This window comes from Salmo salar, chromosome ssa18, assembly GCF_905237065.1.
Source record: "Salmo salar chromosome ssa18, Ssal_v3.1, whole genome shotgun sequence".
NCBI classification, from domain to species: Eukaryota; Metazoa; Chordata; class Actinopteri; order Salmoniformes; family Salmonidae; genus Salmo; species Salmo salar.
In genome coordinates, this window is record NC_059459.1 from 78,701,863 (window position 1) to 78,717,415 (window position 15,553).

A 15,553-nucleotide genomic window follows, 5' to 3' on the forward strand; every position below is an offset into this window, starting at 1 on the left:
TGGCTGGCTTCCAACAATAGATGAATTTGCAAAGCTAGCGAGCACCAATTCTGTTTCAGTGGTGTTTGCTATAATCTTTGCTACCCGGGTTAAATAAAGGTGAAATAAAATAAATAAATAAAAGTTCACTTGCGACAATTTAGCTTTTGCAACGAGACCATTAAATATATTTAAGACAATGGTAGAAGAGAGTGTAGTTCTGTTCTGTTTGGATTTCAGTTTATCGCTAACCTTATCACAGGGACTTTGAAGCACTAACTTACATCATCTGCATGCTGATTCCATCTTTGACGACGCCACATAAATGGAATAGGTACTAGCTAGCTTAATAGTTCATATTTGCGCGCTAGCTCTGCATGTTCAGCTAGTGTGTGTGCGCGATTGACTGGATTAACCTCACGTCAGTTACGTGCATTGAGTGCCTTTCAGACAGTAGATACGACCTCTCTGTTACCTAGCAAGCTAAGGAACTGGCAGTGGATCAAACCATTGTGAGGCAAAGGGTGCAATCTTTTGAAACTTAAAAATGCGCTATTAAGTGTCTATAATCAGCACAATTGCTTTCATTGCGTATTATTAATATTATTTAAATTACATAGTTATGTTTCAGTGATATATTGGGGGGACAAATCATATTTTTCCCAGGATAGGGGGGTCGTGTCACCCCCGTCCCCCCGGGATTTCCGCCCCTGACCTTGGTGATGTATGCTATATGCTGTATAACCCACGCACCACCAACTTGTCATTTTCTAGTCATTTTCTCTTATCTGAAGGATCTTTAGAAACTTTATTCAAGATTTTTTTCTTACTTCGTTTTGTGGATGACTGGACCTGTTCACTCTGACTGGACCTGTTCCCTCTGACTGGACCTGTTCCCTCTGACTGGACCTGTTCACTCTGACTGGACCTGTTCCCTCTGACTGGACCTGTTCCCTCTGACTGGACCTGTTCCCTCTGACTGGACCTGTTCCCTTTGACTGGACCTGTTCCCTCTGACTGGACCTGTTCCCTTTGACTGGACCTGTTCCCTCTGACTGGACCTGTTCACTCTGACTGGACCTGTTCCCTCTGACTGGACCTGTTCCCTCTGACTGGACCTGTTCCCTTTGACTGGACCTGTTCCCTCTGACTGGACCTGTTCCCTCTGACTGGACCTGTTCACTCTGACTGGACCTGTTCCCTTTGACTGGACCTGTTCCCTCTGACTGGACCTGTTCCCTCTGACTGGACCTGGACCTGTATGCATGACTGTCTCTTTGGATAAAAGCATCTACTAAATGGCATATTGTTATAAATATATACAGATAACTGCCAAAATAAAGGCAACACTTGAGTAAATGAGGGATACAAAGTATACTGAAAGCAGGTGCTGCCACACAGGTGTGAAATGAACATCCCATCATGCTTAGGGTCTAGTATTAACTGGCTATCCTACCGATCCTCGACTTCGGCGATGTCATTTACAAAATACCCTCCAACACTCTTCTCAGCAAACTGGATGCAGTCTATCACAGTGCCATCTATTTTGTCACCATAAGCCCCATATACCACCCACCACTGCGACCTGTATGCTCTCGTCGGCTGGCCCTCGCTACATATTCGTCGCCAGACCCACTGGCTCCTGGTCATCTATAAGTCTTTGCTAGGTAAAGCTCCACCTTATCTCAGCTCACTGGTCACCATAACAACACCCACCCGTAGCACGCGCTCCAGCAGGTATATCTCACTGGTCATCCCCAAAGCCAACACCTCCTTTGGCCGCCTTTCCTTCCAGTTCTCTGCTGCCAATGACTGGAACGAATTGCAAAAGTCGCTGAAGTTGGAGACTTATATCTCCCTCACTAACTTTAAGTATCAGCTATCTGAGCAGCTAACCGATCGCTGCAGCTGTGTAACTCTGTGTTGTTGTTTGTGTTGCACTGCTTTGCTTTATCTTGGCCAGGTCGCAGTTGTAAATGAGAACTTGTTCTCAACTAGCCTACCTGGTTAAATAAAATAGAAATAAAACAAAAATGAAGAAAAAAAAAAGTATAAAAATGTCGAGTTGCCAATTATTTTGGCCACCATGGCTAGAAGAAGAGATCTCGGGGTCTTTGAAAGAAGGGTGGTTGTTGGGGCACATTTTCCAGGAGCTTCAGTGACAAAGACTGCTCAACTTACTGATGTTCTTGATATGCAATGGCTGTCTCAGTCACCAGGTCTCAACCCAATTTAACACTTACTGTAGATTCTGGAGCGGTGCCTGAATTTCTCATGGAAGAATGATGTCGGATCCCTCCAAGAAAGTTCCAGACACTTGTAGAATCTTTGCCAAGGCTCATTGAAGCTGTTCTGGCGCCTCGTGGTGGCCCAACGCCCTATTGGCCCAACATTGGAGAAGGGAGGAAGGTAGGGAGGAGGCCTATTGAGAGAACCCTGCAATACCTAAATAGGCCAAATTAGACCTCCAGAAGTAATTCTTTTAGAGGATGTAGTTGAATAAAATGACCGGCAGGTGGCGTAGTAAGACAGGAAACACTGCTCTTTAGTATCAAGTGGCAACAGCGCTGCTCTGTTGTAGCTGGGGAATGAACTGACTTTCTACACACTGACCCAAGGTCTGTTTTGAGACCTCCCTCCCTGATGTTTATGGTCAAGGTTTGGGAAGAGTAAACTGATCCTAAATCTGTACCTAAGGCTAAGGGCAATTTCTACCCCTTAAATTGTATTGTATTTTGTTAATAGCCACTCACTTTAGCATAAGATTACAAAAATATGTAAAAACTGTTATGATTAATGTGGAATATCATAGAGGATTAGGTAATCATAATCTCTCAGGATGAAGAACTGTTAGTTCACAGTTGAGTGTGTGAGAGAGACAGAGAGAGAGATTAGACCCAACCAAATCATGAGAAAACAAAAAGATAATTACTTGACATATTGGAAATAATTTACAAATAAACAGAGCACACTAGAATGCTATTTGACCCTAAACAGAGAGTACACAGTGGCGCAGCGGTCTAAGGCACTGCATCTCAGTGCTTGAGGCATCACTACAGACACCCTGGTTTGAATACAGGCTGTATCACAACCGGCCGTGATTGGGAGTCACATAGGGTGGAGCACAATTGGCCCAGCGTCGTCCGGGTTTGGCCGGTGTAGGCCGTCATTGTAAATAAGAATTTGTTCTTAACTGACTTGCTTAGTTAAATATAGGTAAAAAACTGTGACTGGCCAAAAATTAAGGAAATCTTTGACTATGCACAGACTCAGTGTGTGTAGCCTTGCTATTGAGAAAGGCCGCCGTAGGCAGACCTGGCTCTCAAGAGAAGACAGGCTATGTGCACACTGCCCACACAATGAGGTGGAAACTGAGCTGCACTTCCTAACCTCCTGCCAAATGTATGACCATATTAGATACATTTCCCTCAGATTACAAAGACCCACAAAGAATTTGAAAACACATACAAATTTTGATAAACTCCCAAGTAGAAGTAGAGAGAGAGAGAAACAGAAAGAGAGACAGGGGGAATGAGTTTTAATATGGGTTGTTAACATGGACCAGAATGACAGAGTACATGAAAGTATCCTGCCCTCTGATGTTCTCTCTCTCTCTCTCTCTCTCTCTCTCTCTCTCTCTCTCTCTCTCTCTCTCTCTCTCTCTCTCTCTCTCTCTCTCTCTCTCTCTCTCTCTCTCTCTCTCTCTCTCTCTCTGTCTGTGGCTGGTAGACATCCCTGTATTTCAGTCCTATACAATTATCAGACATTTATATCCCTACAGAACAGAACTAACCTCGCCCTTCTCCCATACAGCCAATCTTCACTGAAGACCATACAACTATCTCAACACTATACTTAAAAAAGGTTCCTTATTGCAAGGGGAGTCAAACATTACAGTAAACATTACAGAAGAAGAATAACCTCTCTCTCTTTTTCTTTCTCACAATTTCAATTGAAGGGCTTTATTAGCATGGGAAACATGTTTGCATTGCCAAAGCAAGTGAAGTAGATAATAAACAAAAGTGAAATAAACAATCAGAAATAAACAGTAAACATTACACTCACAGAAGTTCCAAAGGAACAGAGACATTTCAAATGTCATATTATGTCTATATACAGTGTTGTAACGATGTACAAATAGTTAAAGTACAAAAGGGAAAATAAATAAACATAAATATGGGTTGTATTTACAATGACGTTTGTTTTTCACTGGTTTCATTTTTCTTGTGGCAACAGGTCAAATCTTGCTGCTGTGATGGCGCACTGTGGTATTTCACCCAAATAAAATACATTTGTCTGGATATTAGGAAGTGCAGCTCAGTTTCCACCTCATTTTGTTGGCAGTGTGCACATAGCCTGTCTTCTCTTGAGAGCCAGGTCTGCCTACAGCGGCCTTTGGAAAATATACATGGAAAATGGAAAATAAACATGGAAAATGAACATGGAAAATAAACATGGAAAATAACATGGAAAATAACATGGAAAATAAACATGGAAAATGTACATGGAAAATAAACATGGTAAATAACATGGAAAATAAACATGGAAAATGAACATGGAAAATGAACATGGAAAATAACATGGAAAATAACATGGAAAATGGACATGCAAAAAACATGGAAAATAAACATGGAAAATAACATGGAAAATAACATGGAAAATGGACATGCAAAATAAACATGGAAAATGGACATGGAAAATAACATGGAAAATAAACATGAAAAAGAACATGGAAAATGGACATGGAAAATAACATGGAAAATAACGTGGAAAATAAACATGGAAAATGAACATGGAAAATAAACATGGAAAATAACATGGAAAATAACATGGAAAATAACATGGAAAATGAACATGGAAAATAACATGGAATATAAACATGGAAAATAACATGGAAAATAAACATGGAAAATAAACATGGAAAATGGACATGGAAAATAACATGGAAAATAACATGGAAAATGGACATGGAAAATAAACATGGAAAATGGACATGGAAAATAACATGGAAAATGGACATGGAAAATGGACATGAAAAATAACATGGAAAATGGACATGGAAAATGGACATGGAAAATGGACATGGAAAATAAACATGGAAAATAACATGGAAAATAGACATGGAAAATGGACATGGATGAATGCTGCCACCACTATTATTAACACTAATACTACACCTATTGAAATCAAATCAAATGTTATTTGTCACATGCGCCGAATACAACAGGTGTAGACCTTACAGTGAAATGCTTACTTACAAGCCCTTAACCAATAATGTAGTTTTAAGAAAAATACACAAAAAAAGAAATAAAAGTAACAAATAATTAAAGAGTAGCATTAAAATAACAATAGCGAGACTATATACCCGGGGTACCTGTGCAGAGTCAATGTGCGGGGGCACCGGTGTCAAGGTAATTGAGGTAATATGTACATGTAGGTAGAGTTATTAAAGTGACCATGCATAGACAATAACAGAGAGTAGCAGCAGCATGGGGGTGGGGTGGGGGGGGGCAATGCAAATAGTCTGGGTAGCCATTTGATTAGATGTTCAGGAGTCTTTTGGCTTGGGGGTAGAAGCTGTTTACAAGCCTCTTGGACCTAGACTTGGCACTCCGGTACCGCTTGCCGTGCGGTAGCAGAGAGAACAGTCTATGACTAGGGTGGCTGGAGTCTTTGACCATTTTTGGGGCCTTCTTCTGACATCGCCTGGTAAAGAGGTCCTGGATGGCAGGAAGCTTGGCCCCGGTGATGTACTGGGCCGTACACACTACCCACTGTAGTGCCTTGCCATCGGAGGCCGAGCAGTTGCCATACCAGGAAGTGATACAACCCGTCAGGGTGCTCTCGATGGTGCAGCTGTAGAACCTTTTGAGGATCTGAGGACCCATGCCAAATCTTTTCAGTCTCCTGAGGGGGAATAGGTTTTGTCGTGCCCTCTTCACGACTGTCTTGGTGTGTTTGGGACCATGTTAGTTTGTTGGTGATGTGGAAACAAAGGAACTTGAAACTCTCAACCTGCTCCACTACAGCCCTTCGATGATGGTGTTGGAGTGGTGGCTGGGCCGTGCAGTCATGAGTGAGCAGGGAGTCCAGGAGGGGGCTGAGCACGCACCCCTGAGGGGCCCCCGTGTTGAGGATCAGCGTGGCGGATGTGTTGTTACCTACTCTTACCACCTGGGGGCGGCCCGTCATGAAGTCTGGCATCCAGCTGCAGAGGGAGGTGTTAAGTTCCAGGGTCCTTAGCTTAGTGATGAGCTTTGAGGGCACTATGGTGTTGAACGCTGAGCTGTAGTCAATGAATAGCATTCTCACATAGCTGTTCCTTTTGTCCAGGTTTGAAAGGGCAGTGAGGAGTGCGATAGAGATTGCATCATCTGTGGCTCTGTTAGGGCGGTATGCAAATTGGTGTGGGTCTAGGGTTTCTGGGATAATGGTGTTAATGTGAGCCATGACCAGCCTTTCATAGCACTTCATGTCTACAGAAGTGAGTGCTACGGGTCGGTAGTCATTTAGACAGGTTACCTTAGTGTTCTTGGGTACAGGAACCATTGCTACTACTACCTTTACCACTAGTAGCATTTCTACCTCTAATATCTCTACCTACTAAAACTATAACTAAGTTATAACTGTCATCCTCACCATTACATTAGTACTACAACTACCATCATCAGTACTACAACTACCATCATCATTACTACAACTACCATCATCATTACTACAACTAACAGCCTTCCCTGTAGCTCAGTTGGTAGAGCATGGTGTTTGCAACACATGGTGTTCGCAACGCCAGGGTTGTGGGTTCGATTCCCACGGGGGGCCAGCACAGAAAAAATGAAATGAAATGTATGCATTCACTACTGTAAGTCGCTCTGGATAAGAGCGTCTGCTAAATGACTAAAATGTAAACGTAACTACCATCATCATTACTACAAGTACCATCATCAGTACTACAGCTACCATCATCATTACTACAACTACCATCATCAGTACTACAACTACCATCATCATTACTACAACTACCATCATCAGTACTACAACTACCATCATCATTACTACAACTACCATCATCAGTACTACAACTACCATCATCAGTACTACAACTACCATCATCAGTACTACAACTACCATCATCATTACTACAATTACCATCATCATTACTACAACTACCATCATCAGTACTACTATTTCTCTCGCTGTCTCTCTCTTTGTCTCTCTGTCCCCTCTCTCTCTCTCTCTCTCTGTTTCGCTCTCTCTTTTTCTCTCTGTCTCTCTGTCCCCCCTCTCTCTCTCTTACATTTCGCCCTCTTTACCTGACAAATACTGTTAAAAGTATTTAAGGAAACAGTAGTTGTCAACCTACTCAGTCTCAAACCTTGACTGGAGACTTATATTTAGACTTATATTTACTATATTTATTTAGTGGATGTTAGTTAGTTATAACAGACTTTAAAACGTCACTATATTTAGTGGGTTAGTTATAACAGAGTAGAAAACATTACAGTACACCGCTCTTCTCTCTGAGTGGGTATATTCCTGGAAGGAACCCTGTGATTCTGGGTTAGAGTCACTCTTACCACATCAGAGAGATTCAACTGGGTCAAATGATGATAGAAAGCCTGATGGTGGACTCCGCCCGTCTCAGAGCTCCTCCAACATGGACAACTCTTCTTGGCCCACCAAGAACACTGCTCAGTTCTTCTCAAACGGGTTTATTCCAGACATTAGCCTGCTACAATTGCTTATCTAGACAGTTTCTGTCTAGAGTGAGAGAGTCCTGACAGTAGTACTCTAACCTTTCATCACCACTTTCTTGTTTACACACTGTTGCCTTTTAGTGAAATGAAAGACAAGTATCAGACAGTACTGTTAGACTTCGTGCTAGACTTTACATCGCTCCCCTTCCAGTTGCATCGACCCAGATTGAGCCTACTAGACTCTCAGTGGAAACTCTCCGTAGAACGGTATGTTAACTGTAGTAATATGTTAAATATAGTGATCCCTAGATGTTTACTAGAGTAAATTGCAAAGTGCTTTGTAGTCACAGAGTAGCTCCTCCCGTCCTTCCGTCCTTCCGTCCTCCCGTCCTCCCGTCCTCCCGTCCTCCCGTCCTTCCGTCCTCCCGTCCTTTCGTCCTCCCGTCCTCCCGTCCTCCCGTCCTCCCGTCCTCCCGTCCTCCCGTTCTCCCGTTCTCCCGTCCTCCCCTCCTCCCGTCCTCCCGTCCTTCCGTCCTCCCGTCCTCCCGTCCTCCCGTCCTTCCGTCCCCTCCCGTCCTCCCGTTCTCCCGTCCTCCCGTCCTCCCGTCCTCCCCTCCTCCCGTCCTCCCGTCCTTCCGTCCTCCCCTCCTCCCGTCCTCCCGTCCTCCTGTCCTCCCATCCTCCTGTGTTTCCGTCCTCCCCTCCTCCCGTCCTCCCGTCCTCCTGTCCTCCCATCCTCCTGTGTTTCCGTCCTCCCCTCCTCCCGTCCTCCCGTCCTCCTGTCCTCCCATCCTCCTGTGTTTCCGTCCTCCCCTCCTCCCGTCCTCCCGTCCTCCCCTCCTCCCGTCCTCCTGTCCTTCCGTCCTCCCTCCTCCCGTCCTTCCGTCCTCCCCTCCTCCCGTCCTCCTGTGTTTCCGTCCTTCCGTCCTTCCATCCTCCTGTGTTTCCGTCCTCCCGTCCTCCCGTGCTCCCGTCCTCCTGTCCTCCCCTCCTCCCCTCCTCCCCGTCCTCCTGTGTTTCCGTCCTCCCGTCCTCCCGTCCTCCCGTCCTCCCGTCCTCCCGTTCTCCCGTTCTCCCGTCCTCCCCTCCTCCCGTCCTCCCGTCCTTCCGTCCTCCCGTCCTCCCGTCCTCCCGTCCTTCCGTCCCCTCCCGTCCTCCCGTTCTCCCGTCCTCCCGTCCTCCCTCCTCCCTCCCCGTCCTCCCGTCCTTCCGTCCTCCCCTCCTCCCGTCCTCCCGTCCTCCTGTCCTCCCATCCTCCTGTGTTTCCGTCCTCCCCTCCTCCCGTCCTCCCGTCCTCCTGTCCTCCCATCCTCCTGTGTTTCCGTCCTCCCCTCCTCCCGTCCTCCCGTCCTCCTGTCCTCCCATCCTCCTGTGTTTCCGTCCTCCCCTCCTCCCGTCCCTCCCGTCCTCCCCTCCTCCCGTCCTCCTGTCCTTCCGTCCTCCCTCCTCCCGTCCTTCCGTCCTCCCCTCCTCCCGTCCTCCTGTGTTTCCGTCCTTCCGTCCTTCCATCCTCCTGTGTTTCCGTCCTCCCGTCCTCCCGTGCTCCCGTCCTCCTGTCCTCCCCTCCTCCCCTCCTCCCGTCCTCCTGTGTTTCCGTCCTCCCGTCCTCCCATCCTCCCGTCCTCCCGTCCTCCCATCCTCCCGTCCTCCCGTCCTTCCATCCAGCTCCATGAGAGTACATGGTCATTACACCCTGCACCACTCCCTTCCCCATGGCCCATACAGCTCTGTTATGATACCATGTTCCCTCTCCTCCTCTTCAGTCCTGCCCTGTCATAGCAGACCACAGGGCTCTCTTCTCTCCTGGCTTTTCATGTGCTGGCTTTTCATGTGGTTGTGTCCTACGTGTGTGTGTATGTGTGTGTGTTTCATGCAGTGGTGTGTCTACATGTGTGTATCATGTGTCCTACTGGGTGTGTGTACAGTGGGTTGGTAATGACTGGTGTTGCTACTGTAATAAATAGATCTAGTGGAGTTATATTACAGGGAATAAGGACTGTTTTAGAGTGGGAAAACGACTGCAGTACACACAGTGTGTTGCTTTTCAAACCTTCTCCTGTCAAATGGAGAAAGACAAGAAACACAGACAAGGTGGTTCCTTATAGAGTACGGTCTTATACAGCCAGCCATACCGCAGCACTTCTTCTGTCTATACAGCCAGCCATACCGCAGCACTTCTTCTGTCTATACAGCCAGCCATACCGCAGCACTTCTTCTGTCTATACAGCCAGCCATACCGCAGCACTTCTTCTGTCTATACAGCCAGCCATACTGCAGCACATCCTCTGTATATACAGCCAGCCATACTGCAGCACATCCTCTGTCTTATACAGCCAGCCATACCGCAGCACTTCTTCTGTCTATACAGCCAGCCATACTGCAGCACATCCTCTGTATATACAGCCAGCCATACTGCAGCACATCCTCTGTCTTATACAGCCAGCCATACTGCAGCACATCCTCTGTCTATACAGCCAGCCATACTGCAGCACAGCCTCTGTCTATACAGCTAGCCATACCGCAGCACTTCTTCTGTCTATACAGCCAGCCATACCGCAGCACTTCTTCTGTCTATACAGCCTGCCATACTGCAGCACATCCTCTGTCTTATACAGCCAGCCATACTGCAGCACATCCTCTGTCTATACAGCCAGCCATACTGCAGCACATCCTCTGTCTATTCAGCCAGCCATACTGCAGCACTTCCTCTGTCAATACAGCCAGCCATACTGCAGCACAGCCTCTGTCTTATACAGCCAGCCATACCGCAGCACATCCTCTGTCTATACAGCCTGCCATACTGCAGCACATCCTCTGTCTTATAGAGCCAGCCATACTGCAGCACTTCCTCTGTCTTATACAGCCTGCAATACTGCAGCACATCCTCTGTCTTATACAGACTGCCATACTGCAGCACATCCTCTGTCTATACAGCCAGCCATACTGCAGCACATCCTCTGTCTATACAGCCAGCCATACTGCAGCACATCCTCTGTCTATACAGCCAGCCATACTGCAGCACATCCTCTGTCTATACAGCCAGCCATACTGCAGCACTTCCTCTGTCTTATACAGCCAGCCATACTGCAGCACATCCTCTGTCTTATACAGCCAGCCATACTGCAGCACATCCTCTGTCTATACAGCCTGCCATACTGCAGCACATCCTCTGTCTATACAGCCAGCCATACTGCAGCACATCCTCTGTCTATACAGCCAGCCATACTGCAGCACATCCTCTGTCCATACAGCCAGCCATACTGCAGCACATCCTCTGTCTTATACAGCCAGCCATACTGCAGCACATCCTCTGTCTATACAGCCAGCCATACTGCAGCACAGCCTCTGTCTATACAGCTAGCCATACCGCAGCACTTCTTCTGTCTATACAGCCAGCCATACCGCAGCACTTCTTCTGTCTATACAGCCAGCCATACTGCAGCACATATTCTGTCTATACAGCCAGCCATACTGCAGCACATCCTCTGTCTTATACAGCCAGCCATACTGCAGCACAGCCTCTGTCTTATACAGCCAGCCATACTGCAGCACATCCTCTGTCTTATACAGCCAGCCATACTGCAGCACATCCTCTGTCTATACAGCCAGCCATACTACAGCACATCCTCTGTCTATTCAGCCAGCCATACTGCAGCACTTCCTCTGTCTATACAGCCAGCCATACTGCAGCACATCCTCTGTCTTATACAGCCAGCCATACTGCAGCGCATCCTCTGTCTATACAGCCAGCCATACTGCAGCACATCCTCTGTCTTATACAGCCAGCCATACTGCAGCACATCCTCTGTCTATATAGCCAGCCATACTGCAGCACCTCCTCTGTCTTATACAGCCTGCCATACTGCAGCACATCCTCTGTCTTATACAGCCAGCCATACTGCAGCACATCCTCTGTCTATACAGCCAGCCATACTGCAGCACATCCTCTGTCTATACAGCCAGCCATACTGCAGCACTTCCTCTGTCTATACAGCCAGCCATACTGCAGCACATCCTCTGTCTTATACAGCCAGCCATACTACAGCACATCCTCTGTCTATACAGCCAGCCATACTGCAGCACTTCCTCTGTCTTATACAGCCAGCCATACTGCAGCACATCCTCTGTCCATACAGCTAGCCATACAGCAGCACATCCTCTGTCTTATACAGCCAGCCATACTGCAGCACATCCTCTGTCTTATACAGCCAGCCATACTGCAGCACATCCTCTGTCTTATACAGCCAGCCATACTGCAGCACATCCTCTGTCTTATACAGCCAGCCATACTGCAGCACATCCTCTGTCTATACAGCCAGCCATACTGCAGCACATCCTCTGTCTATACAGCCAGCCATACCGCAGCACATCCTCTGTCTATACAGCCAGCCATACTGCAGCACATCCTCTGTCTTATACAGCCAGCCATACTGCAGCACATCCTCTGTCTTATACAGCCAGCCATACTGCAGCACATCCTCTGTCCATACAGCCAGCCATACTGCAGCACATCCTCTGTCTTATACAGCCAGCCATACTGCAGCACATCCTCTGTCTATACAGCCAGCCATACTGCAGCACTTCCTCTGTTCTAATAAAAAAGAGAGTGTGTGTGTGTGTGTGTGTGTGTGTGTGTGTGTGTGTGTGTGTGTGTGTGTGTGTGTGTGTGTGTGTGTGTGTGTGTGTGTGTGTGTGTGTGTGTGTGTGTGTGTGTGTGTGTGTGTGTGACAGGGAACCCTGTGTGCGTGTGTCACCGATCCCATTCCCTGAGCTGAGTCATCATTTCACGTGATTGGTTCCCATCCACAGCTCCAATAATGATTTGATCGATCAATAACAGGACTAGGAGGTGGCTCTGGTGTGTGAGTGTGTGTGTGTGTGTGTGTTTTTGTGTGTGTATGTTGTTATTATCACAACTGTGTGCTACTTCAACTATTAAATGCCCCATACTTCCAAACGCACAGACATTATATTCATATCTTCAGAGAAATATTTTATTTCTCTCTTGTTTCTATGGCGACTGCAGAGATTTCGCCCCAATAGAAAACAAAACGAGGGCCTCCATCCTTTCACTGCACCAATCGGTGTATGTCTTGTGGTTACCATAGGTGCTCAAGTTATCCAAAAGGTCAATAGGCTATTTTCTTTGACAGCATGTTGTTTAATCAGAAGCTGTTCATTGACAGCTCCATTAACTGTGATGGTAACCTCAGTGTTGGTGATGTTCAATGACAGCTCCATTAACTGTAATGGTAGCCTCAGTGTTGGTGGTGTTCAATGACAGCTCCATTAACTGTAATGGTAGCCTCAGTGTTGGTGGTGTTCAATGACAGCTCCATTAACTGTGATGGCAGCCTCAGTGTTGGTGATGTTCAATGACAGCTCCATTAACTGTAATGGTAGCCTCAGTGTTGGTGATGTTCAATGACAGCTCCATTAACTGTAATGGTAGCCTCAGTGTTGGTGATGTTCAATGACAGCTCCATTAACTGTAATGGTAGCCTCAGTGTTGGTGGTGTTCAATGACAGCTCCATTAACTGTAATGGTAGCCTCAGTGTTGGTGGTGTTCATTGACAGCTCAAGCATTTCGCTACACTCGCATTAACATCTGCTAACCATGTGTATGTGACATTTAAAATTTGATTTGATTTGATTTAGCTGTAATGGCAGCCTTAGTGTCCGTGGTGTTCATTGACAGGTCAAGATTTCGCTACACTCGAATTAACCTCTGCTAACCATGTGTATGTGTCAAATAATATTTGATTTGATTTAGTTTCACTGGAATGGCAGCCTAAGTTTCCATGTTGTTCATTGACAGCTCCTTTAACTGTAATGGTAACCTCAGTGTTGGTCTTTTAACTGTAATGGTAACCTCAGTGTTGGTCTTTTAACTGTAATGGTAACCTCAGTGTTGGTCTTTTAACTGTAATGGTAACCTCAGTGTTGGTCTTTTAACTGTAATGGTAACCTCAGTGTTGGTGGTGTTTATTTACAGGTCTTTTAACTGTAATGGTAACCTCAGTGTTGGTGGTGTTCATTTACAGGTCTTTTAACTGTAATGGTAACCTCAGTGTTCGTGGTGTTTATTTACTATTCCTTTAACTGTAATGGTAACCTCAGTGTTGGTCTTTTAACTGTAATGGTAACCTCAGTGTTGGTCTTTTAACTGTAATGGTAACCTCAGTGTTGGTGGTGTTTATTTACAGGTCTTTTAACTGTAATGGTAACCTCAGTGTTGGTCTTTTAACTGTAATGGTAACCTCAGTGTTGGTCTTTTAACTGTAATGGTAACCTCAGTGTTGGTGGTGTTTATTTACAGGTCTTTTAACTGTAATGGTAACCTCAGTGTTGGTTTTTTTCGGTCTTTTAACTGTAATGGTAACCTCAGTGTTGGTCTTTTAACTGTAATGGTAACCTCAGTGTCCGTGGTGTTCATTTACAGGTCTTTTAACTGTAATGGTAACCTCAGTGTCCGTGGTGTTTATTGACTATTCCTTTAACTGTAATGGTAACCTCAGTGTTGGTCTTTTAACTGTAATGGTAACCTCAGTGTTGGTTGTTTATTGACTATTCCTTTAACTGTAATGGTAACCTCAGTGTTGGTGGTGTTCATTTACAGGTCTTTTAACTGTAATGGTAACCTCAGTGTCCGTGGTGTTCATTACCAGCTCCTTTAACTGTAACACATTAATAATGAATTCCATTAAAGACCATATTCGTACATTCCCTGAATGAGCGAGTGAGCGAGAGAGCGAGAGAGTGAGAGAGCGAGAAAGTGAAAGGAAGTGTGTGTATGTGTATGTGTGAATGGTATGACTTGTCCTGATGAACTGTCTGAAAGACTGATGGCCTCTCTCTCTCCCTTCCTCTCCGTCTCTCTCTCTGTTTCTTTCTCTCTGTCTCTCTCTCTGTCTCTCTCTCTGTCTCACTTTCTCTCAGCCTCTCTCAGCCTCTCTCAGCCTCTCTCTCACATCCTCTCTCTCAGCCTCTTTCTCTCAGCCTCTCTCAGCCTCTCTCAGCATCTCTCTCACGTCCTCTCTCTCTCTCAGCCTCTTTCTCTCAGCTGCTCTCTCTCTTTCTCTTTACCTCTATCTCACTCTCTCATTCTCTCTGCCTCTCAATTCAATTCAAAGGGCTTTATTGGCATGGGAAACATATACATTGACAAAGCAAGTGAAATAGATAATAAACTAAGTGAAATTAACAATATAAAATGTCATATTATGTCTATATACAGTGTTGTAATGATGTGCAAATAGTTAAAGTACAAAAGGGAAAATAAATAAACATAAATATGGGTTGTATTTACAATGGTGTTTGTTCTTCACTGGTTGCCCTTTTCTTGTGGCAACAGGTCACACATCTTGCTGCTGTGATTCCACACTGTGATATTTCACCCAGTAGATATGGGAGTTCATTAAAATGTGATTTGTTTTGGATTTCCTTGTGGATCTGTGTAATCTGAGGGAAATATGTGTCTCTAATATGGTCATACATTTGGCAGGAGCTTAGGAAGTGCAAAACGAGGGCAGTGTGCACAGCCTGACTTCTCTCTCCCTCTCTCTCTCTCCTTCTCTCCCTCTCTCTCTCTCCTTCTCTCCCTCTCTCCCCTTCTCTCTCTCTCCATCTCTCTCTCTCCTTCTCTCTCTCTCTCTCCCTCTCTCCTTCTCTCCCTCTCTCCTTCTCTCCCTCTCTCCCTCTCTCTCTCTAGCTATAGCTCCTCTTCTTCATGCAGCTGAGCTCAACCATCCTCTCTCGCTCTCGCACGTACGCGCGCACACACACTCCGCCCTCACCATATCCCTCTCTCATTCTCAGTTCCTCATCCCCCCCTCTCTCTCTCCCTCTCTCTCTCTTTCTCTCTCTCTGTCTCTCTCTG